Source organism: Mastigoproctus giganteus, chromosome 13 (genome assembly GCF_048544385.1).
Source record: "Mastigoproctus giganteus isolate SK-2022 chromosome 13, ASM4854438v1, whole genome shotgun sequence".
NCBI lineage: Eukaryota > Metazoa > Arthropoda > Arachnida > Uropygi > Thelyphonidae > Mastigoproctus > Mastigoproctus giganteus.
The window spans coordinates 61,871,909-61,894,874 of NC_143587.1; the positions used below are offsets into that span (position 1 = coordinate 61,871,909).

Here is a 22,966-nt window from a genome sequence, read left to right on the forward strand (position 1 = left end):
TCAAAAGACAATCATTGGTCGTTAGGTCTTATTGAGATTAATGGTTCACTTGATAGCAGAAGAACTGAGCAAATTGTGAATGGATACTTGAAGGAATTTGGTTTGAATTTGGATGAGGATATTGTTGCCTGCACCACCGATGGAGCAAATGATGATTAAGTTTGGCAAGTAAATTACGCCTAATCATCAACAATGTATAGCCCATTGTATACATCTGTCAGTTATAGATGTTCTTTATGAAAAAGCAATCAATTGTGGTGCCACAGTCTCTGAGTCTCCCAAAGACAATGAAGAAAATGAAAATAATGAAGAAAGTAGTGATGGTGAAGAAGTTGAAGAAAGACAGCAAGGCATGCTTTATCAAACCGACTTTACCGATGAGCTCATTTATTTATTCAATCCAATGGCCAATATTGCACAAACTATTAACAAAGTCGGAAAAAGTTGCAAGCTTTTTCGAAAATGGCCTACCAAAAATGACATATTACAAAATTTTGTTAAAGCAAAATTTAATAAGAAAGAATATAAACTCATATTAGATTGCAAGACTAGATGGGATAGCACATTCTATATGATTGAGAGATTTCTGAAATTGAAAAATTGCATTCCAACTGCTCTATGTGCAGTACTGTCAACTGAAGCTGTGTCTGACGATGACTGTAAAACACTTGAATTGCTATGTGAAACTTTGCGACCAGTTGAAATGATTCTGAAGGCTATAACCTCAGAAGATACAGACTTACTTAAAGCAGAGTCTTCAATAGAATTATTTGCTTTAAAGTTTCACCAAAGCCTTTTGCAGCGTTACGATGCAAGACGAAATTGCCCAACTGTAGCTTTGCTGAGCTATCTACACAACCCCAAAAAGTTTAGGAAAGAAGATTCAGGTTCAAGAACTTTTGATTTTCCAAGTAAGCAAGTTTTGAAAAAGCATGCTGAAGAGATTTATCAGAGATTATTTGCAAAACATTCCGAAGGAGTCTTAGCGTTGAATGAAGAAACTGAAAATAAACGAACTGTTCTTTTAGAAGAAAACAAAGACTCGTCTAGTTCCGATGTTGGAGATACACTCATGCGAGAGTATGATAGTGTAATAAAGAGATTAACTGAAGAGACTTCAAAATATCCGAGTGAATTGGAAATTAGCAAAGAATTTAAAATTTTGGAGGCAACTAGCAGTAGAAGTGAAAAGCTGGAGAAAGTTTATAGAGCACTACTGACCATTAAACCAACAAGTGTCCAATCTGAGAGAGTGTTTTCGATCACTGGTCTCTTTAACACAAAAATAAGGTCAAGTCTATCAGGAAAAATGATTAATATACTGTTTTTTTTTTAAGGATCATTTTCAGAAAAAAGCTGAGCAATAAATAGTAAAGTACAGTATTTATTTTTAAATACTTTACTATTTGTAAAGTATTTTACAAATACTTTAAGCTGTTTTTTTTCACATTATTTTTATTTATTATTATTATTATTATTATTATTATTATTATTATTATTATTATTATTATAGGGCTTATTATTTTTTTGTTTACTATACGAAAAGATAGTTTTTATTCAAAGGATTTAAATACAATTTGTAATTTTGTTTAATCTCAAGCTAGTTACTTTTTTGGAGCATTTTAATTTATTTTTATTTTTTTTTACTTTATGAGGTGATAGATTTTGTTTAAAAGATTTGATTATGATTTGTAAAATCTACCCAAGATAAAATAAATACCTGTGTTATAAGCTTTTAATTATTTTCTCTAAGTCTGAGAAAATCGGTTTTAAAACCGGTTTTATGAGTAAACTTCAGTTAAACTCGGTTTTGAAATTTCTCGGTTTTATGCAAGCCCTAGTATCTATACTGAATTTCAGCCTTTCTGTGAAAAAAAAAATAATAAAAAAATATAGGCTATATTTGTTTATTGTTTTTTTTAATAAGTGTGATATTTTATTTTTTAAGTTTAGTTCAAAGAAGTATATGTATTTAATTTATATATTGTATATGAATTTTTTTATAAATAAAAAAATAAATTTAAAAAAATATGAGTGTATATTGTTTCTAGGGGATTGTAAAATTCTTACCCCCCAACATCCCGCATTGTAATACTAAGGATCTGGTCACGTTACTCTTAAAATATTAGGCCTTGTTAAATAAACTATTATTAATAATAATATAATATCTACACCGATATTATATAGATATAGAATTTTGAAAACTCTTAAAATATTAGGCCTTGTTACATTTAGTTTATTTAAATAAATACGTTATATATGGAAAAAGAGAATGGTACCGCGTGGTCATGTTAGATAAACATAGCGCGTGACCACCATTAAACAGAAGTTTGTTTTACCACAGTAAAACAAGCTTCTGTTACGTATTTTTGTATTTGTTACGTATTACCACGTAACACCCGCATCTCTCTTCTCCCATTGGCTGAATAAATATCATTAGGAAGAAAATTATTTTAATGTATAGAAAGATGATACTGCATAGAACAGCGCACAGTTATTATTATTATTATTATTATTATTATTATTATCACTCATATCAAATATCAAATGTAAATGTGCGCCTTTTCACTTTTATCACCTTTATCACTCATAACAAATATAAAATGTAAATGCGTCGAGTCCTGAACAATCTTAGTAGCCTGCAAAGATTCTTTCCATCAAATGCAGCAAAACTATTTAACTATCTGCACATAGATGCCGAAAAAGACAAGAACTGGTAGGAATTAGGGATTCTCAGCTAGCGACCAAGTATATTTTAATGTGTCCTGCCAATTGCAATGTATGCCTCTCAAATCTGGTCTTCAGCTCCAGATTCACATTATAAGTCCGTCCTCGGGATCGGTTACTGGTTCTTGCGATGGCTTAACAGAGTTGCTGGCCATCCTTTTACTATCTCAAGGGCGATTCTCTACTCAAACCTTAACATCACACCCTGAATGCAGCGGACAATTAACAGGAACGTACACACTCTCGCACAAATGCTCACAGGCAGAGTGGATGCTCCAGCACTGGATAATATTCTAGTCAAACCATGTGCCACTGTTAGATGTTGCGGAGGAGTAAATCATCCCCTGCGTCCAGTCCTGAACAATTTTAGTATCCTGTAAAGATTCTTTCCATCAAATGCAGCAAAAATATTTAACTCTCTGCACGTAGATGGCGAAAAACTGTGTGAGGATGCAGCATACCGGAAAAAGATCTTCCAGAGTTCGTACAGACTTACCGAAATATGAATCGGCTGCAAAGTACCAAAGAATTGTGAGTAAAAGTGAAACTTTCTGCTTTAAGAACAATAATAATTTGGTAAGCTGTTGACTCGAAAAATATACCTTCTCTAACAGTTGTGTAAATATGTAAGTTATATATAGAATTATTAGTGAGCTGTAAATAAATGATTTATATAATGTATGTACAGAATCATTAATGTGTAAATACTGTATATATTGAACATAAAATTTGCATATGATATTTCGGGACGAGACTACGTGTTCAGTATGTAGCCCTCTGCACGTAGTATCTCGTACCCTGATATGCACTTAGCACCCTCCTGGCACTTTGCCGTCCCGGGGTGGTTTCCTTATGGGAAATAAACAGATGATAATAATAATAATAATAATAAAATACCATTATCGCTCATATCAAATATAAATATCATACAAAACTGCGCAGGTTTCGCAAAATAGCGCACATAGTTTGGGAAAGCCGAAAGTCTACATGACAGATTAACCGTGGCGGTTAATTCTTACAGTTTTTATCTTTGGATTTCTTGTGTACGTTAGCAGCGGAAGGACGGCTTCCAGCACCGCGGTCCACATCTCCGGATAAAACTGCAGCGGTTACGGACTGCAGATGAAATCGCTAGTGTGTGGCCAGCTATTAATATCGCAAATCAGACACGGAAAACACAGTCAGCAAAATAAGTGAGCCTTCCTTTTTTTGAAGACATTTTTCACTGTCTGCAATGGTATATAAAAAATATTTGGAATAATAAATAATTCGGTCAAAAATTTAAATAACAAAATATAAAAATAATTCATTGCATAATTCGTACATCGTGCAAAGAGCACAGCAGCATTATATTTTTAATTCATAAATAGTAAATAATCGTAAATTATTAACATGAAACACGTCATGGAATGATGATAAATAAGTTCAAAATTAAAGCAGCGTTGGTTTTACCCTAGCAAAACGTTTAAGCGCAACAGTTTCGCTTCATGCACCACACTACACAAACTATTATAGTACCTACTACGTTATATATACACACACACATCAGCTCTCGATCACTGCTTAACTTTTTAATGTGACCTTTCAGCCGAAATAATTGCTTACCTCAGTCATATGTTCATTATGACCAATACGAAGTCCCCCCCCCCACCTCTCTCTCTCTCTCTCTCTCTCTCTCTCTCTCTCTCTCTCTCTCTCTCTCTCTCTCTCTCTCTTGAAGAGAGAGAGAGAGAGAGAGAGAGAGAGAGAGAGAGAGAGAGAGAGAGAGAGAGAGAGAGAGTCATGAAAACATGAGGTGAAATTAGCTTCTTTTTCATTTTTCCAGTGAGAAAGGCAAGATGTTTAATAACACTTAACGTCATATCTTAAATCTTTCTCTATCTCCACATGCCTTTTGCTAGTAATAATAAAAAACTCTGAGGGAAAAGGCCTTTAAGGAATTTTGCCATTCGTCGGTAGAATTCGAACTCAAGACTTTTTTTTTTTTATGTAGCAGTGAAATTTTTGCATACCACCTTGACACTTTTTTAAACTATTTAAATTTTTATTTTGATACACTATTTCGTACCCAACAATCGCCCATTAACAGTGTATGAAACAATAACTGAGAATTTATAGACAGTACTTACGAAGCCAATTAACACACAAGTATCACAGATTTAAACAAGAGTTCAAAAACTTTTGTATTGGAATAGGTATACGTTGGATTGGAAAAGATGATCAGAGAGAAAAGAGATTAACGAAGTGAGTAATTATCACGGATTATATATATATATATATATATATATATGCTAAGTGCCTATTGTTTTAACCATGTCCGTCCGCATTTAAGAGAAGGACTCTTACAGTGGAAGGATTTTCATGAAATTTTGTAATTAGGCTTGTTAAAAATATTTGCCGAGCCACACTAAATTTCATTAAAATTGGAAAAATTATTTATTTTTTTCCATACAATTTGTGTGGAAAAAGGAAATAATTATACAGCTGTAATTATGAAGGGATGAACGAATTTAGAAAACGTACAACTATAGAGTTTTTTTAAGTGTTCTATAATTTCATAATTTTAGTAATTAATTTATAAGAAAATAACTACATTTACTTTTCATTTCTAGTAATTACAGAAAATGAAAAAAAATCATTTAATTTTTTTGATAATGTAAAATTGAACCCGCCTGAGATGCAACGCACTGCCTAAAATAATAGTATATATAGTAGTGAAAATAAAACTAATTTTCTTCTTACCAATAACTGTTTTCACATTACCTCACAACGTGAATTCAATTCACTCAACATTTTATAATACAGTAACTTCCCGATTTACGGAAATTTGACTTTATATAAGTTTTTGCCGGCCTGTATAAACTTAAGAAATCGTGGAAATATCATAATCTCAACCCAATAACACTTTTTTTTTTCTTTTTTTTTTTTGTAATTCGTTCCAAGTCTTGGAAGTTGAAAATTTCGCTGTATTACTAAGCTATTTGTCTTTCTAAAAGGTCATTTATAATGTAAATCGCACTACCCTTTCATCGTTATTATACGTTCCTGTTAAAGAATCAATTTTGAAGGCCTTTGTGATATTTTTCTAAATCAGGTTAATGGAGATCACAACCAAAAAACAATCAAAACAATATGCACTTTCCGGTTTATTGGGCTTTTCTGTTAGTGCATCTAATTATAAACGGGTAGTAAACTCGATCTTATTGCATTTGCGATAATACCGATAATTGCAATTGTGTGGGTTTTTACGCTATTATGGTGAAATGTGTTCAACTTCACTGAAATCTTCAATCATATAAAAAACAAATTTTCAGAAACTTCTCTTAATTCCTATTTACGTATTACGTTGATGAAGGGAAAGCGTCCAACAAAAAGTGCAAGTGGTAGTAGGACCAGGAAACGAAACAAAATTGATTTAGAAATGAAGATGAAAATGAATAAGTACGAAGCAGGACAAAGTTTGTCATCTATTGCAAGGGAATTATGTCTCGCTGCTTCAACTGTGAATACTATTTTAAAGGACAGTGCGCGTATAAAAGAACATGTCAAAGGATCAATGCACTTAAGATCAACAGTGATCACAAAACAGCATTCATCTGCTATATCGAAGATGGAACAGCTGTTAATAATACGGATGGAAAATCAGATTCAGAAGCGAGTGCCCCTGATTCTAATGACCATTCAAGCAAAAGCAAGAAGTATTTATAAAGATATTAAGGATACGTACGGCGAACCCCAACCAAGTCCGTGGTAAGCAACGGGTGGTTTAATAGGTTCAAGCATCGCGCTGGTTTACACAACATTAAAGTATGCAGTTGTAAGATGCAAAATCTTACAGAATAAAAATAATAATTAGTTGGTTTTTATTAATTAAGAAATAAGAATTTTGTTGCTAGTGAATAAGAAAGTAATATCGTCTGATTTCAATAATAAGGATTTTTCAGTATGAAATATAAGTTTAATGGGTAATAAGAAATAAAAGCAGAGCCATTAGCCATCAACTTCTGTTATAAGCGGAGAATAAACGTAGAAAATTACTGTAAAGCGGCATAGGTCCAAACAGCAACAGGCAAATTAAGGTTTATGCGGGGTCGAACTTAGTAGGGATAGTCAGGTTGTAAACAGGAAGTGGTTTCTTGACCAGCACATAAATTTACAAATATAGGTGGTCAGGAGATGTGATTTTCGTGGTTTTAGGACGCTACGGGGACAAAGGCGTTATATGAGAGGGGGAAAAGAGTTGTTTTTTTGGATAATCGGCAAACATGAAAGGGCACACAGTATGGCAGCAGATCTAGTATAATAGTAAAAGTGGGTGTATTGAACACGTGCTACTAGGCAGGCTGTAAAAGGATCTTCTAACAAATGAGACAAGAAGAAATCCGTAAATAAGTATAGGATTGGAAGAAGTCACTGAGAATAGGCGTGGCGGACTCTGATGTTAGATGTGGGAGGGGATGAACAAAAAAGGGGGTGAAAGGGTTGGAGAGACACACGAAGTTGAGGTTTTTGTCATGGTAGGAAATATGAGATAGGAGCACAAAAAGTTGAGATTTTAGTTAGTGTTAGTGAAATGAGTAATTCTGTCAGAGTTGAGCAAGTGCTGACCAGTTTAAGATGGAGTAGTTAGTTGAGAGAGGGTAGATAAGTTGTAAGATAGAAGAATTAGTGAGAGAGAAAGGCAGTCGAGTAAGTGGAGAGAATAAGTTAAGATGTATTAGTCAGTCAGTTAGTCAATCCGTCAGCAAGTCAGTAGCAGACAGTATTTTTGAGTGAAGGAGTGAAAGAGTTGGAGAAAAGTGCCGTGCAGAAAAATTAAAATTGTCGGACAATAAATGTAGTCCGACGTATTGTCAGTAAAGAGCAGTAGACAACTATAATAGTTGAGAAAGCAGAATACGGTGAAGTTAGTTCATTGTAGGATCTTGCACAATAATTGAGAAAGAATCAACTCCCGTGTTAATAAACAAGATGTCTGATGCCCAGGAGAAAATGGTGCTAAATCCGATCAAGTCCGGAGCCGGACAGAAGGGAAGACAAACATGTTAAAGGATGGAATGAATCACTTTCAAGGAGCAAAGGAACCCGAGTCCCAGGAAGCAAATCAGATAACTCCTGTCGAACCTTCCAAGGGTTTGTGAGATGCGTTCCAGATAGAATAGGCCTGCTGTTCACCGCGAGAAGGATGAAGGACGTGCCGCAAAGCCCCTCAAGATAACTTGAGTAAGTGGCTAGTTACATAAGTATTCTGATACACACAAAGAACTGTAGGAACACTGAAATTTGATTAGCAGGACTTTTAAAAGATACTGTGAGATAAGTACTAAAAATACCAAGTTGTGAAGAGAGATTGGAGAAGAGTCAGGAAGGATAGATATTAACAAAGGGGAAATTATTAGATATATGGTATTTTGAAAGGGAATAGAATGGGATTGACATTTGTTATTAATGATTTTAAATGATGCAGGATCAAATATATGTAGAAAGGAATAGAAAGGGATTGATATTTGTTATTAATGGTTTTAAGTGATGCATGATCAAATAAATGTAGAAAGGAATAGAAAGGGATTGATATTTGTTATTAATGGTTTTAAGTGATGCATGATCAAATAAATGTAGAAAGGAATAGAAAGGGATTGATATTTGTTATTAATGGTTTTAAATGAAGCAGGATTGAATATATGCAAAAGGGAATTGAACGGAATTGGTATTTGTTATTAATGGTTTTAACTGATGCATGATTAAGATATATATATATATATATATATATAAGAAGATGAGACTATATCATGTTGTCATGTGTTTGAGTTCAATCATTTTGGTTTTGATGTGTTTATGTAAATATGTACAATAAACTGAATTTTATATATAACCTTTGTGTGTTATTTGTTGTTCCGAGTACCAGCCTATCCGAAGGGAATTAAATACATCTAAGAGCTTTTCCCCTTGAACCTAAAATTTTCTGTGAAGTTAATAGTCAGATGTGCAAGTGGGGAGTTATTTTAAAGGGGAACTAATCAAAAGGGGATAGATAAAGCTTGCAGGCAGCGATAGTAAAAGAAGAAAATGCTGACGAAGCTCAAGATGAACCAAATGAGGATCCGAGATGTATCATCCCCAGAGAGATGGCAATGGCATTTCGTGAAATTGCATCGGCAATGGCGAGGTTTGAGAAGATGGATCCTGACAGCGAATGATTCTTAAAAGTTAACAGAGGGGTGAATGATATGCTTGCTTGCTTGCTACAAAGAAATCTACGATGAAAAGAAAAAGTCCAGTCACCATTAATATGTTCTTTCGTAAGGTCCAGCGGCCGCACCCTTCTAATTCTCCACAGCCCGCAACCTCCGCAACGGCGTACTTATCAGCTGAAGACGACGATTCTTGCAACGATGCTCGAGAGGTAAAACTTACGGACGTTATGCCTGTCTCCTCTCTTTGTAATTTTATAATTTTGAAATTTTTTTAAATTGCACGCTTTTGTAATTTTTCCTGCGCAGGAGATAAAAAATTTAATAAATACAATAAATAATTCTATTTACATGTTCGTCGAACATTTCTTTTTTTGATTCAATTAATTCAGCGAACACAGTTGCGAGTGCTGCACAAGCATGGGAAAAATTCCCCGACTTACGTAAAATCCGACTTAATTAGCGTTCCGCTAATTAAATAAGGGTTACGTAAGAGTTCCGATCGCAACCCTTACGTAAGTCGGGGAGTTCCTGTACTTTACTTATTTCCTCCTGGATTTTAAATTAAAAGTGAAATGCTACGCAGATTTTACGGACCTTCTATAATTTAATAAAATGCACAAATAGCAACCTATACTTGAGTCGTATGCAGTCAACATGTTTGTCATCTATTACGTCTAGATTTTAATAAAAATTGAAAGGAAACATTTATTTCACGTTTCTACTGTGGTTAATATAATAAGGAAATAATAATTCATGCTTTATATATTTAGTAAACCGATAACAAAAAACGAGTTCATCAAAAAGCAATAATTTCATTGTGCGAACCGAGAACATTTCTTTTCTGCACATCTGCTATATAGCCCATTCATTCCCCCAGTTAGCGCGCGGCAATAAATATAATATCTAGTGTAGCTACAATATACGGTTTATGGAGACCCTATGTAATATCTATGGGAAAAAGAAAAAAAAATAAATAACAATTGTCTTATTAATGAAATTTAGAATGGCCTGGCAAATCTTTTTAAAGGAGTCAAATATTAAATTTGACTCCTTTAAAAATATTTGCTTTAAACAGATCTGACTCCTTTAAAAAGATTTTTTTTTTTTTTTTTTTTTTTTTTCCAGACCGTACGCAGTCTAAAAATCCTATGAATACAGTTGGAAAAACAGAATCGCAAAATAAAAAACAAACTAAATTTAACAAAATATTTTTCTCGTTACAATCTATGCTTTCGGTATTTTCATCTTAATAGGTTTTCATATAATAATGACCTCGTACATAATAAGTTTCATAGAATATGCACAGAGTGTTCCCGTCTAAAATATACTAGAAGCACGAGAGCCTTATAAAAATTTTAAGGGTGTGTGAACATACACTTAAAACTACTGCCGATCTAGTTTTGATTTGGTAGTTGTTGTCGCATCGGCTTCTGTGGCCATATTGCACCTCCCAAGGTTTTTGCAGTACTTTGATCCAAGCCCGAGGCGGGAATCGAACCCGCCACCTTTGGGTTGCCGGGCAGGTACTTTACCCACTCGGCTAGCCCGGTCGGCTGCCGATCTAGTGGAAATGACTAGAAACGAAAATACCCAGCCTCTAACGTACGGAGTGAAGTAGTGGGTAGATGAGGTTAATGTACACCGTGTATCCGAACAGAACAACCCTTGTCGGCGATACTTGCTGTACTTTGCTACCAAGCGATTTAAGGAAAACATTTACATCTGTATAATTTTCTTATATTTGCATAGCGCCACTTTCAAATAGAAAAGGTATTGATTGAATACACGTATGTATTAAAGTTAGGACAAATCAACCAATTATGGGCATGCTGAAATAGTTTTTGCTAGCTCCTATTTCTTTAACAGTACGTGTAAGGTCATAGTAACCAGTTTGTTTATTTTCGTTTCTTATATTTTTATACATCAAATAAGCACAAAGGTATTTTAAAGTTGTCCAGACTTTTGATTCATACATTTCCACAAATAGTATTAATAATTTATGTATTTCCTGAGCATACTTTTGAGTGTATTCTATAACCGGTTTCCTTCTATGCAGATGAAAACTTTGGATTTCTGGGAGAAAAAAAAAAAAAAAAAACTTGAGACCAACTAATCCGGTTACGTTTGGAAGATGTCTATCAAAGTTCCACCTATTGAGAAATACTTCCTGTCGTAACTATTGCTTTAATTTCAGTCGGCGACGGGAAGCGAACTCAGCCTTTTTCACATGATGTGAGTTAGCAGAGAATTCTCTCAAATAATCTATGTTTTGGAATATACAAAGCAACTTAGAAACGTAATTTAAAAGCAAATTTAACATCGCTCTTAAGCTATTTTTGTGGGGCGCACTAAGATATACATAAAACTACCAAACATTGGTGACCATAAATTGAGATTTCATAATTTATTTAAAAAAAACAATAATAATAAACCATGGCCGTACTAAAATTGCATTACTAACAAGATTCCGATTAGCTAAGGCAAGAACTTCTAAAGTGCTTTTAGGGAAATGGCTGAATTAGTGCATTTTTGTTTTAACAGCTCAGGGTTTTTCATCCCGAAAACAAGCAAATCGACCATAGAATGCGTGATATTTACATACATGATATGCTGATGTCTCATGGCTTTTAGCGCTAACGTTTCACTAATAACAGTATTCAGAGGCAGAATGTAATGATACAGGGAGCCCGAGAAATGTTTTGAGGATATCCCCTTAACTTGTTTTAGCTAGAGAGATCTCTCATCGATCGCGAGGGTTTGCTGGTTTGAGACCAGCAAACCCTCGCGATCGGAAAACCGCGAACACTAAATCCTTAATGTAATGGGAAAAGGTGGGGAGAAGGGGTTAATGCATTCCAGAAAAGTTGTAAAATATAGAAAATATAGCAAAAAGTAGAAATAGGGAAAAATAGCAATGTAAATAATACTCATAAAAATGCGTTTACAACTCAGTAATCTAAAAAAATGATATACAAGAATTAACATATGGTAAATTTATCCCGACAACTTAAAAAAATCGACCTGAATGCACTGGTACAGACATAATACACGATAAACTATATGAAGCAGCGCTAATAGATGACATAACAGGGCTGACAGTACAAGCACCATTAGCAGGAAATGATCATGGAGTTCTACGCTGAACGATAAAGAGAAAGGTAGCAACAGTTAAGAGCAAAGGAATGGGTTATAATTTCAGGAAAGGAAATTACGACGGCTAAAGGTGCTACATGGCCTCTATTAACTGGGTGATATCTCACTGAGAGCGAATACAATTAAATTATGGTATACCTTTAAAACAATCACAGAAGCCTAGAATGCGTATATACCATTAAAAATACTCCATAAGGAGGATTCTAAGTTGGATGAATAATGAAGTATCCAGATTACTTGAGCAGAAAAATACGGCATGAAAAAGTTACAGAGCGCAATAAAAAGTACTGAAGCCTATAACAGCTACAAATTGATCTTTAATAGTGTCACAGAAAAGGTTAGGCTGGAAAAGGCAGATTATGAGAAATCGCTGGCGAAGAGAGCAAAGACTGGGGATAAGGAATTCTTCACATACACTGTATAAATGCAAAGAAGAGAAGGAAAAATCAGATCGGACCCTTATGTAATGGACGTGAGATAATATTAGATACCCCAGCTGATGAACAACAGTTACTCTGCATCGATATTTACAGAAGAAAAATCCTTTACGTCAATGAGAAATTATGGCAGTGAAGTTGAAAAATATGTAATTAATGGCACTGAAATTTCACGATTATTTAATGAAAAAACTTTCGAGCCTACATGCGAGTAAGGCTTCTGGGGTTGATGGCATATACCCTATAATTTTAAGGAAGGCAGCAAGTGAGTGCATTGAGCCATTAAGGCTAATTATGAGAGCATCACCGGACTCAGGAGAGATTCCATTAGATTGAAAAGTGCCAATGTATCTCCAATACATAAAGGCGGTTATAAGAGTGTAATGGGGAATTACCGACCAGTCAGTCTAACTTCAGTACTAGGGAAAATTACGGAGGCAGTGATCAAGGATGGAATTCAGGATCATTTAGACAGAAATGGATAATTACAAAACCATGCTGTGTAACCTGAAGGATACACAGCATGGTTTTGTAAAGGGAAAGTCATGTTTAACAAACCTGGTTAGCTATTTTGACAGGGTCACTCATGAGCTGGATTTAGGGAATAATTTCGACATTGCTTATTTAGATTTCAGCAAAGCATTTGACTCGGTTCGTCATGAGCGGTTACTTTATATGCTGGAACAAGTTGGAATCACAGGCAAAATCTTTAGATGGATAGCAGGATGGCTTCAGGGAAGAAGGAAGAAGGAAGAGGGTTGTGATAAATAGTTATTCTTCAGGTTGGGTTATAGGAAGAGTTGTTCCCCAAGGATCAATATTGAGATCACTGTTGGTTTTGATTTATTTTCGTAAATGACATCGATGAAGGAATAGGAGTCGTGTCTAAATTTGCAGATGTTGTAAACATCGGCAGAGTAGTTAATGATCACCGCCAAGGAGAGCTTCTTCAGAGTGACCTAGATTGACTTCAGGGATTGTCAGAAAAGTGGCAGCTATGCTTTAAATCCTCCATTCAGTATCGAGCCAGTCTAATTCTTTCAAGGCAGTTCTAGTCACACTAAAACCTAAAAACAACGACAGCCAGAACGTTTCTCTCGACATTGTGGCAGTATATAGCCCACCAGTTCCAGACACAAAAGTAGTTGATGAACTGCTCAATTGGCTGCTTAACCATCTCCATTCATCACTGAAGCACGTCGTCTGTGGGGATTTCAATCTCCCAAATACTCTGGGGGAGCTTCAAGAGAAGACTGAGTCAGCGTCTAGACACATTAGGTGTTAAACTGGTGAGCACACCACCCACGAGGGGCGAAAGCACATTGGACCTCGCGTTCGCGTCAGAAAATTGTGTAGCTAGCCAAAGCCCAACAAGCAACATACAGTCTGATCATAACCCCATCATTCTCTCTGTGCAAACAGAAATGTCCATCACTTCTGGCAGGAGGAAAGTCACAGCCAAAACAATTACAGCGCCAAAATACTTCAATCTTGAAAGGTGTGTTTATGCGGCCCAAGGAATCCCATGGGATGTCCTTGAGGAATGCGACCCCGAACTCGGGATTAACCTAATCACAAGATGGATGGCTACTATCTCTCTCTATGCTGCCTGCAACGAAGAAGCTAACCATTACAGAGCATTCAAGGGCCAGGTGGAGTTCAAAAGTCTCTGAAAGCTTCCACGTCAAACAGAACATGCACAAGAGTGGAAAAACTCCGGCTCACCCTCGGACAGAACTGCATTCTCCCGAGCTACGGCGCTTTTTATTAGGGAAAAGAGGAAGGCGATGAAACTTCACCTAGTGGCTATCATAAATGAGGGGAAGCCCTTCAATAGAAGCAAATCAGAGGACGCCATCGACTCTCCATCTGAGCAGTTGGCTAGACCATATAACTAGGTTCGAGGCTCAGCTAGAATCCACTGCACCGATGGAATTCTCAATCAATCCGATTTCAACAGATCGCTTAAATGCAGTTCAACTCATCAAATATCAGCTGATTGATGCCATAAATAGCTTAGCACATACAGCCACATCCGGCGCCGACGGTATTCCTCAGTTTATTCTGAAATGCCTGAATACATTTATTGTTGATCCCGTTCTGTCGTTATTTAACAAAATCCTTCATCAAAAATTCTTCCCTCCTATATGGTATGTCTATCTAGTAAGACCGCTGCCAAAAATGCGCTCTACTCCTCAGTCCTGTCACTTTCGTCCGATTTCTTCTCCATCAAGCCTATTAAAGCCCTTTGAGAAAACTCTTCTGAAAACGTTAACCGCCCAAATAATGCCACATCAGCCACCGCAGATTCACTATGCCACCCGGTCAAGATCCACCGCTACAAATCTAGTCAGCACCACTACTAAGATTCTTGAGGCATTTGAGCACGGTTCGGAAATCACGATTACTTATATTGACGTCCAGGCGGCATTTGATTCCGCATCCGTTCACGCGTTGGCAAGGCTACTAGTGGGTATTACCTCATTGGTGGAGACGTGCTCTGGTTTATTTAGACAATGCTTGAGAACAGGACTATTATTGTTCGCGATGCCAATCGGCGCAACACCAGAACTATTGCAGCTGGAGTCCCACAAGGTGAAGTCCTCTCTGGTATCTTGTTCTCAGCTGTTCTTCTGCCTTTCGTGACGAGCCGAACTGATATTATCACCTTCGCTGATGAGCTTTTTTCATCAATATTTATTCCATTAATGAATGAAATATCTGCGTTTATGGCCTACACCGACGACATTGTATGTTACATCTCAAGCTCGGCTAACACCTCACCGGACCAGGTAGCGGAATTATCGAACTCTATCCTACCTGAACAAATATCTGTAATCTTTCTGTGAATACGCTACTTATTTTGGGCTTAAAATAAACCCTGAAAAGTCTAAATATATTATCTTCTCACCAAGAGCACAAACAGACCTCAATCCAGCAGCCTCTCTGCGGCCCTCCATTGCGGGGCATGTTCTCATCGCCACTCATTCGGTAAAATTCCTAGGAGTGGTAATGGACGAAAACCTAACGTATAAGGAACAAATCCAACAACTGCGTTCAAGAGCATTACGGGCTTTCTGGGGTATGAAACTTGATCTCTGTAAAGCGCACAACAAGGAAACGGCCAGAAAATTTCTCCTCTACTACTTTAATTCTATCATCAGTTATGGTATAGAAGTTTGGTCGGCTGCTCCTATGTCCAGTCCGAAGATACTCTGGGGTCTGGAATTCTGGGTCCTAAAGTGGGCTCACCTACCCTATACAACATCAAAATCACAGCTCTGCGTAAATCTGAGATACACCCCGGCCCAGCACCTAGCATATGCGAAAAAGCTCACAATTAGTGCTCTGCTGCTCTCGACTTAATATCTGGGAAATCGTAGGCTGGAAAATCCCTGGTAGAGCCCTCAGAAACCGTCCAGTGCTCTGTTCTAACCCACAGAAGCTCTATTCTCGACCTTCAAGCGACACTTCCCGAACAGCATCATCGGCGCGCTGAACTCCGCAAACATTGATTTGGATGTGTGGTTCAGAGATTCTGCCTACAGAGAAGAAAAGCGCAAATCCATAGTGAAGTGCAGTGAGCATTCCTGCAATTGTCAGCGCAATAGTCAACTCCCAGTGAAAGTTTCCGGACTGTCACAGTGTGTTGTAGCTTGCATATAATAACTATAAAATCCATTGATTGCAATATTAGCTGTGTACATTGCACTGCCTATGTATTCTATGTATTTGCTGTGTACTCACGTAGTTTTTATGTACTGAATGTAATGTGTACAGTTAATTGTAAGATTCCTCTGGTTGCCTCTAGCGGGAATCGTGTCCTACATTTCTATTAATAAAGAATTTTATTATTATTATTATATAAAGCTGTTCACTGCTATTAATTACGGAAACACTGCTGACTACACAAGTGCCTTAATCCTACAGAAAATCCAGAACCTCGAGGCTTTCCTCTCCAGTTTCGGCCTTCCTCAGAAGTCGAAACAGTTGACTTTCTCGCTCAAACGGAACCCAACAATGGTGCAACCCAATCTAAGAGAATCCACAATTTCTGCTGTTCAGCAACACACCGATCTGGGCGTTATTTTTGACCAGAAGCTCTCCTGTCTACCACACATAGACCCTGAAAATAAAGTTCTGTCGACTCCGGTGGATGCTTAAGCAACAACTTATGCATGTCCATGACCAGGCTGTTGGGTGCAGATATATTAAGACGTCAAACAGAAGTATGATCGTCTATCCGATCATACTTTATGGAGAAGAAGTCTGGACCTCAACTGCCACAACGCATCTGAGACGGATTTTCGCGGGCGAATTTTAGCTACTGAAGTGGGCCATATGGAAATTTCGGCTCCGCCTCCCTGCAACAAGGACCACCCAAATGGCGGCAGCTCCAAACATCAGATGTCTTCCTGCCATTTTCCATGAGAGAAGAATCGTCTTTGCTGTAAAAGTGATGGTTGGCATTATTTCGTTACCAGACTTCTAGGCTAACTGCAGGTGGATAATCCCAGTACCAAGCCTTAGGGCCAGTCCAGTCCTTTAGGCCACCCCAAACCGTTTAAAGTTATCTGATCGGTTCTTACCAGTGCAAATGCTGCAGTTCATGCACTCCTTGGACGGCGACCTCTACAAGTTCGCAGTCGATAAAAAATATAGGCAGAACTTACTCTATTGACTTCCTTCTCAGGACCACGTCACATGATATTAGAACCTGCTCCCGAGGACCTATCCATCACTGTCATGGATCCATCACTACACTGTTACAACTTTCTGCGCCTGCTCAGATCACTCCATCACTGTAAAAGGACTGCTCCCTGGAGAATAATTTAACTTGATAACATGCCGTTGTGTATAATACAGTATTTTCATATGTAAATTTGTCATTTTTTCTCCAATGTTTAATCCTACACTTGTATAATTAGTAATAATATTGTTTTTTTCCCATCCTACCTCATCCTTGTTTATTACATTGTATCAGCCTTTACTGTAAACCCCTGGCTTGTAGCTGTGAAGGGTATTCTGTACGGCGTGTGCCTTTTGTATGCAATAAAGAGTTCTTCTTCTTCAAAATGCAAGGTCTTACACCTGGGGAACAGTAACCCCAAAATAACTCATACAATTGGTGGAGTTGAACTTAGGAGTTACAATACGGTCAGACATGAAGTTCTCCGAGCACTGTAGATTTGTTACAAGGTCCATGGTGTCCTATCGATGACTTATCGAGCATTTGCTAGTAGAATTATAATACCACTATATAAGGCTATTGTTAGACCATACTTGGAATACTGTGTTCAAGTGTGGAGACCGCACCAAAAAAAGGACATCGAGCTTCTTGAAAGGGTCCAAATACGGGTAAATCGCCTGATGAGATCGACCCATATGAGGAAAGACTTCGAATATATGGGTTTCACAGCTTGGAAACTAGATACCTTAGAGGATACTGGATTGAGGTGTTTAAGGCTCTGAGAGGCAAAAGCAAATTGAATGAGAACGAAATTTTCACGGTTATAAATGATTCTGGAACTAGGGTCCATAAATTCAAGTTACGGAATAAGTTACACGAGGATGACAGTTTGGGGAAATTCAAAGGTCAGGTGGATAGTTACCTAAGAGAGGAGGGAAATGCATAGGTTTTCTACTTTCTTTTCCTTTATTATTATTTTACTCCTTTTTTTTTGGATGGTGCAGCATAAATCTTGAGTTTCCTTGCACCATATGGTCATTACCAATCCTAATTATGACCAAGCAAACAATGCGTCGAAAATCCCAAAGTCAAGAACATCGTCATAATTTTATATCTTTTTACAGTGATATTTTCATAAATTTCAGAATGAGGTAAGATACGAAGTTTAAAGCTTCTGGTATTATTGTGTATATAGGTCTTGCTACGTGGAGACTACGAACAAGGGAGGGGGATGAGGATCCACCGAGAAATTCCGCTGTCCTAGTAGTCCAATCTGCTCCTGCCAATACTGTCCGTCATTGTGTTTTATTGTTAATGCAATCTTGTCCGTACTGCAGGACCTGTAAGGTGGGGATGGGGGTTACATGCTCAAGAACAATTAGTTTAACCGTTGAAGCACGTCACCCCGCAGCTACTATACTCCCCCCACCATTCCTAGGAAGAAGAAGACCAGTAGCTCTGTTTTTAGCCACGATTCACTAGATGACCTAGAATAATTCTTTTAACACACGAAGCCTTGAAAGTTCGTAACAGTCACTGGTCAGCAACTGTATGCTGAAAAAACTGATTCTTCAATAGTGGTGCACAATTTGTACCGAAGAAAGGACCAAGCAACAAATTTCTTAACATAAGCTCAGTGGGTTTATGATAAATTTGCAATTTTGGCTTTCTCGTGGTTACATGTTCAAAAACACTCAGTTCAACTGTTGATGTTTATCCCCCCTACTTCCCCCAATTAGAGAATGATCTTCTCAAAGTATCAGAAGACCGTTATATCTGTTGACTTAAAATATAATAATAGCTGAACGCGTTTTAGATTCTCGGCAGGCGCCTCCGTAGCCGCCAGGTGGGAAGGAGTAGCAGTGCGTAGCACACGCTTCTTGATTAGACCGGGGTTCGAGCCCGTCACCACCAAATACGGAGGAGGCGGAAAGGTCAGAGAATGACCACCGCATATTCCCGGAGCAATATGGCCTTAGTTGCTAATGCTCCTAAAAACCAAACAACACATCAGATTCTCGGTAGGTGCAGAGCTAGAGTATCTTTAATATCAATTAACAGCTTTAATAATTACAATTTTTTAAAGTTGAAAATAAAATAATGATTTTTTGAAATAAAAAAACTAGGTTGAAGAGACAGTAACAGACTGCAATCAGTAATGCTGAACACAGACAAAAATTAAAAAATAAAAATTTCAGAAATAAATAAACAAGAAAAACCTTACACTCCACAGGGAAGCACAGCAGCACGGTTTCCCACTTAAAATATTGCGCAACTGCTACTGGAAAAATTACCCTATTGGAAAATGGGCTAATAGAAAAAAATGTACACACCCACTAAAGAAGAAAAACCTAAAATGAAAGAAAGTTAAAGTCACTGTAGTTCCCCTAAATTTTCTTTTTAGTACTTCCCTGGTGAATGTAGGTTTCTACTTATTTATTTCTGAATTTTTATTTTTAATTTTTGCTTGTATGCAGGTGGCAGTTAACACCTCGTCAGCATTACTGGTTGCAGTTTGTAACGTTTCCTATATTCAACTAATAGAGTTGTGATCAATCACTGCATTTAATTAAATTTCACTTTTGGAATCCACCAAGGCACAGATTAAGTTGCAGTCAATCCGTATCTTCACGAGATTGGGCAGTGTTTGAACGTTTGAACACAAAGTATTAACTCTCTTTTTTTTTTTTTTTTTTTTTTTTGGCCCTCATGAGCTCAGGGTCCTGGTGCAGTCGACGCTGAAATAAGTGAGTATAATAAGCTTTTGATGCAGATAAGATTTTTAATATAATTTCATAAGGTCTAGAAGTTTATCCCTCTGGAGAAACAAGCTGTCGATTAGAAAAGTATAAACTTTTTTCGAATTCATATTCTTATACACAGATGTATTCTTGAGACATTTGTATCAAAAACGCTTATCATTTTTACGTTAATATTCTTCAATATAACCTCCTGCAACTACACGCTTGTTCCATTGTACCTATTTCTGATGAAAACATTTTTGAAAGTCTTCTTTTGTGAACATTTAGGAGGGCCGTAGTATTTGATTAGATTTCTTAAGTTGACTAAAATTCTTTTCCTTTCATTTTCTGTTTTAATTTTGGGAATAGCCGAACATCGCATAGTGCCAAATCAGACGATTAAGGTGGGAGCGGTACGACAGGAATGTTTTTGTCCATCGAAAATTGCCATGTAATACGGCGAGTGACGTATTACATGGAAACATTCGTTTCACCATTTTTCGGATCGTTTTATAGAGGATTGCGTCTCTCAACTGTTTTTTTACAACTTCTTGGTGGTAGTAGGCTGCATTAACTGTGACACCTGGCAGAGCGAATTCTGGCAGTGCCATCAATTCGCTATGAAAAATGCAATAAGCATGATCGTCCACATGTGATCTAGACTGCCGCGACTTTTTTTTTTTGGCCATGGTGGCGATGTTGTTTTCTCACTGGCAGTTTTTAACCTTGGTCTCTAGTTCAAATCCATACAACCCAAGGCTCATCACCTGTTATAATTTTTACTAAAAATGCAAGACCCCCCCCCCCAAACACACAGCGTGCTCGAACAGCTATGGTTTTTCTTCACTCACCTGATACCCATTTCTTCGGTCAAAATGGCCTGAACCGAAACAAATGCAAGAGACGGCTTCTCAGCAATTTCTCGTATGGCCAATCGTCAATGTGATCGATGTTTTGATCGTTTCGGGATGTTAATGGGCGACCGCTTCTTTCTTCATCTTCAAAATTTCCCTCACGAAACCTTTGATTGAAAAAAAAAATGCGATGACGGAAAAAAAATAAAAATGTTTTTTTTTTCTTTTTCCCCCATTACAGCATAATTTCCGTAAACTTAGCGAAGATTTAATGTGTTTCCGTGAGTAACTTTCCAAGTTTACAACAAAATTTCGTCATATTCGGTACACGACAAATAAGAAACCAAGTGTCCATTCCAAGTAACTTTCCGCTATCCTGGCGCGTAACAATTTAAACCCCAATGTGTGAATGCTCAAAAGGTGTTGTAAGACACATTCACAATCTTTTCACAACCATTACGCAATCAAGAATTATAAGTTACGAGATGTCTTCAAGGATTTTATCACTTCAATAAATTTTTCATCGTTAATTTTAATCATTCACCGAACTTTTTCATCAAACCCTTTTCCACTAAACCAGTCGTGTATCTGCGAAAAAAATATTTCCTTAACAATACCCTCCATTTTTGCATAACAATCTTGAATTGTTTTACTCGATGGTACTTTTGAATACCGTCCATTTCTGCATGCAAAGATTTTAAAAGTCTTTATGAATTTTAAAATTAAATATAAAGAAAACCTTCCATTATCCATCACTTTCTTTTCATCACATTTTCCCTATTCTCGAAACGTCTAGAGAAACACTGTCTGAATCAAGCTTGGCTTCAAGAAGGGGGTGTATAATGAAATATTCTTATCATATTCCTCCCGTCTAGATGGGATTCAAACCAAAAACTTTTCCACGTGGTGTGGAAGGACGCCAATTATAACCACTGTGCTAGCTACACGGGCGAAAATCTCCAAAAGCAAGCAAACAAACTTCGAATAAATATGCAAGTAGGATAAACTAGAGTGTTATCTATTTTGAGTTCATAAATACTAAATATTATTTTTAAAATGACTCGTATATGTACTTAACTGTAATTATGCACAACAGATTTGTATAAATTTTGGAATTTTTAATTATATTTTTTAAATGACTGAACTTTAAGAATTCCTCAAGTGTTGATTTTTTTATTTTTCTGGAATGCTTTTTTTTGTTGTTTTCGCCAAGAAATTGTAATGTTACGCTCTAGAAATTTCACTATAATCTCCCCCAGACATAGATTACAAACCGTAAATAATTTTTCGCTCCGAAGTTCTTACAGCGCGGGAGAAGAAGGCACATATTAATGTACTATGTTGCTACTTCCTCGTACCTTAAGTTCAATATTCGTTAATTTTGTCTGTGTGGTCTTCATTTTATGTATACAGTTCTGATGGCTTTCTCTTCTACCCATCCTTCAGCTGTACCGGAAGCAGGAAGTTACACTACACGAGCCCATGTACTCAGACAGTTAACAGCACTGCCGGTGTAGGGGGAAAGGAACAGTTCGCGATGTTACGCTGCATCACAGTAGAGTGAGCGAATGCTCGTTCGCTTGGCCAGAGATTAATTCCCTAAGTCGATCAAGTACGCTCCAACTGTCAGAAGAGTTGTTACCACATTTAAAGGTAAGGATTCGTGGCAATAGCATAAAGTTGTTTATACTATCGTTAATGAATAGGTTAAGGTTTTTTTTTTTTTTTTTTTGCTGATTAATTTGTTTTGGTTTGGTGAAATCATCATCATCATCAGCCATTTTCAATCCACTGCAGGATAAAGGCCTCTCCAGCAACTTTCCAGTTCCTTCTGTTTTGAGCACTGGCCATACAATTGGTGAAATGCGTTATCCCTAACATATTTTAATAAAATTTACAATGTAATATGGCATTTATTTAATATTTATTTATTTTTTCACAAACATAACTAAAACAATAAATAAGTTTATAAATATGCATTCAGAAGTGACTTATCTATTTTTTTTTTAATTTTGAATTTTATTCTGTTAAAATAATATGATGGATTGAATGTATATACAATGGTATTCAAAGAAAGTGCATCATCTTGGAATTTCACCTTTCTAACCCTTTTTTGCAATGGTATGTTACATTAATGACTAGTATCACAAATAGAAATATAAACAAAAGA

The 22,966-nt window shown here is 36.8% G+C and overlaps 1 protein-coding gene across 3 annotated transcripts in view; it reads left to right on the forward strand.

Moving 5' to 3' along the window:
• Window positions 1–22,966, forward strand: part of LOC150076113 (Na(+)/H(+) exchanger beta-like) — a 493,086-nt gene that overhangs the window by 117,077 nt on the left and 353,043 nt on the right. For all 3 annotated transcript variants that reach the window (XM_090387862.1, XM_090387861.1, XM_090387863.1), the window contains exon 2: window positions 22,243–22,449. The gene's annotated coding sequence lies outside the window, so the exon portion shown is untranslated. The remainder of the gene's footprint in view (window positions 1–22,242; window positions 22,450–22,966) is intronic.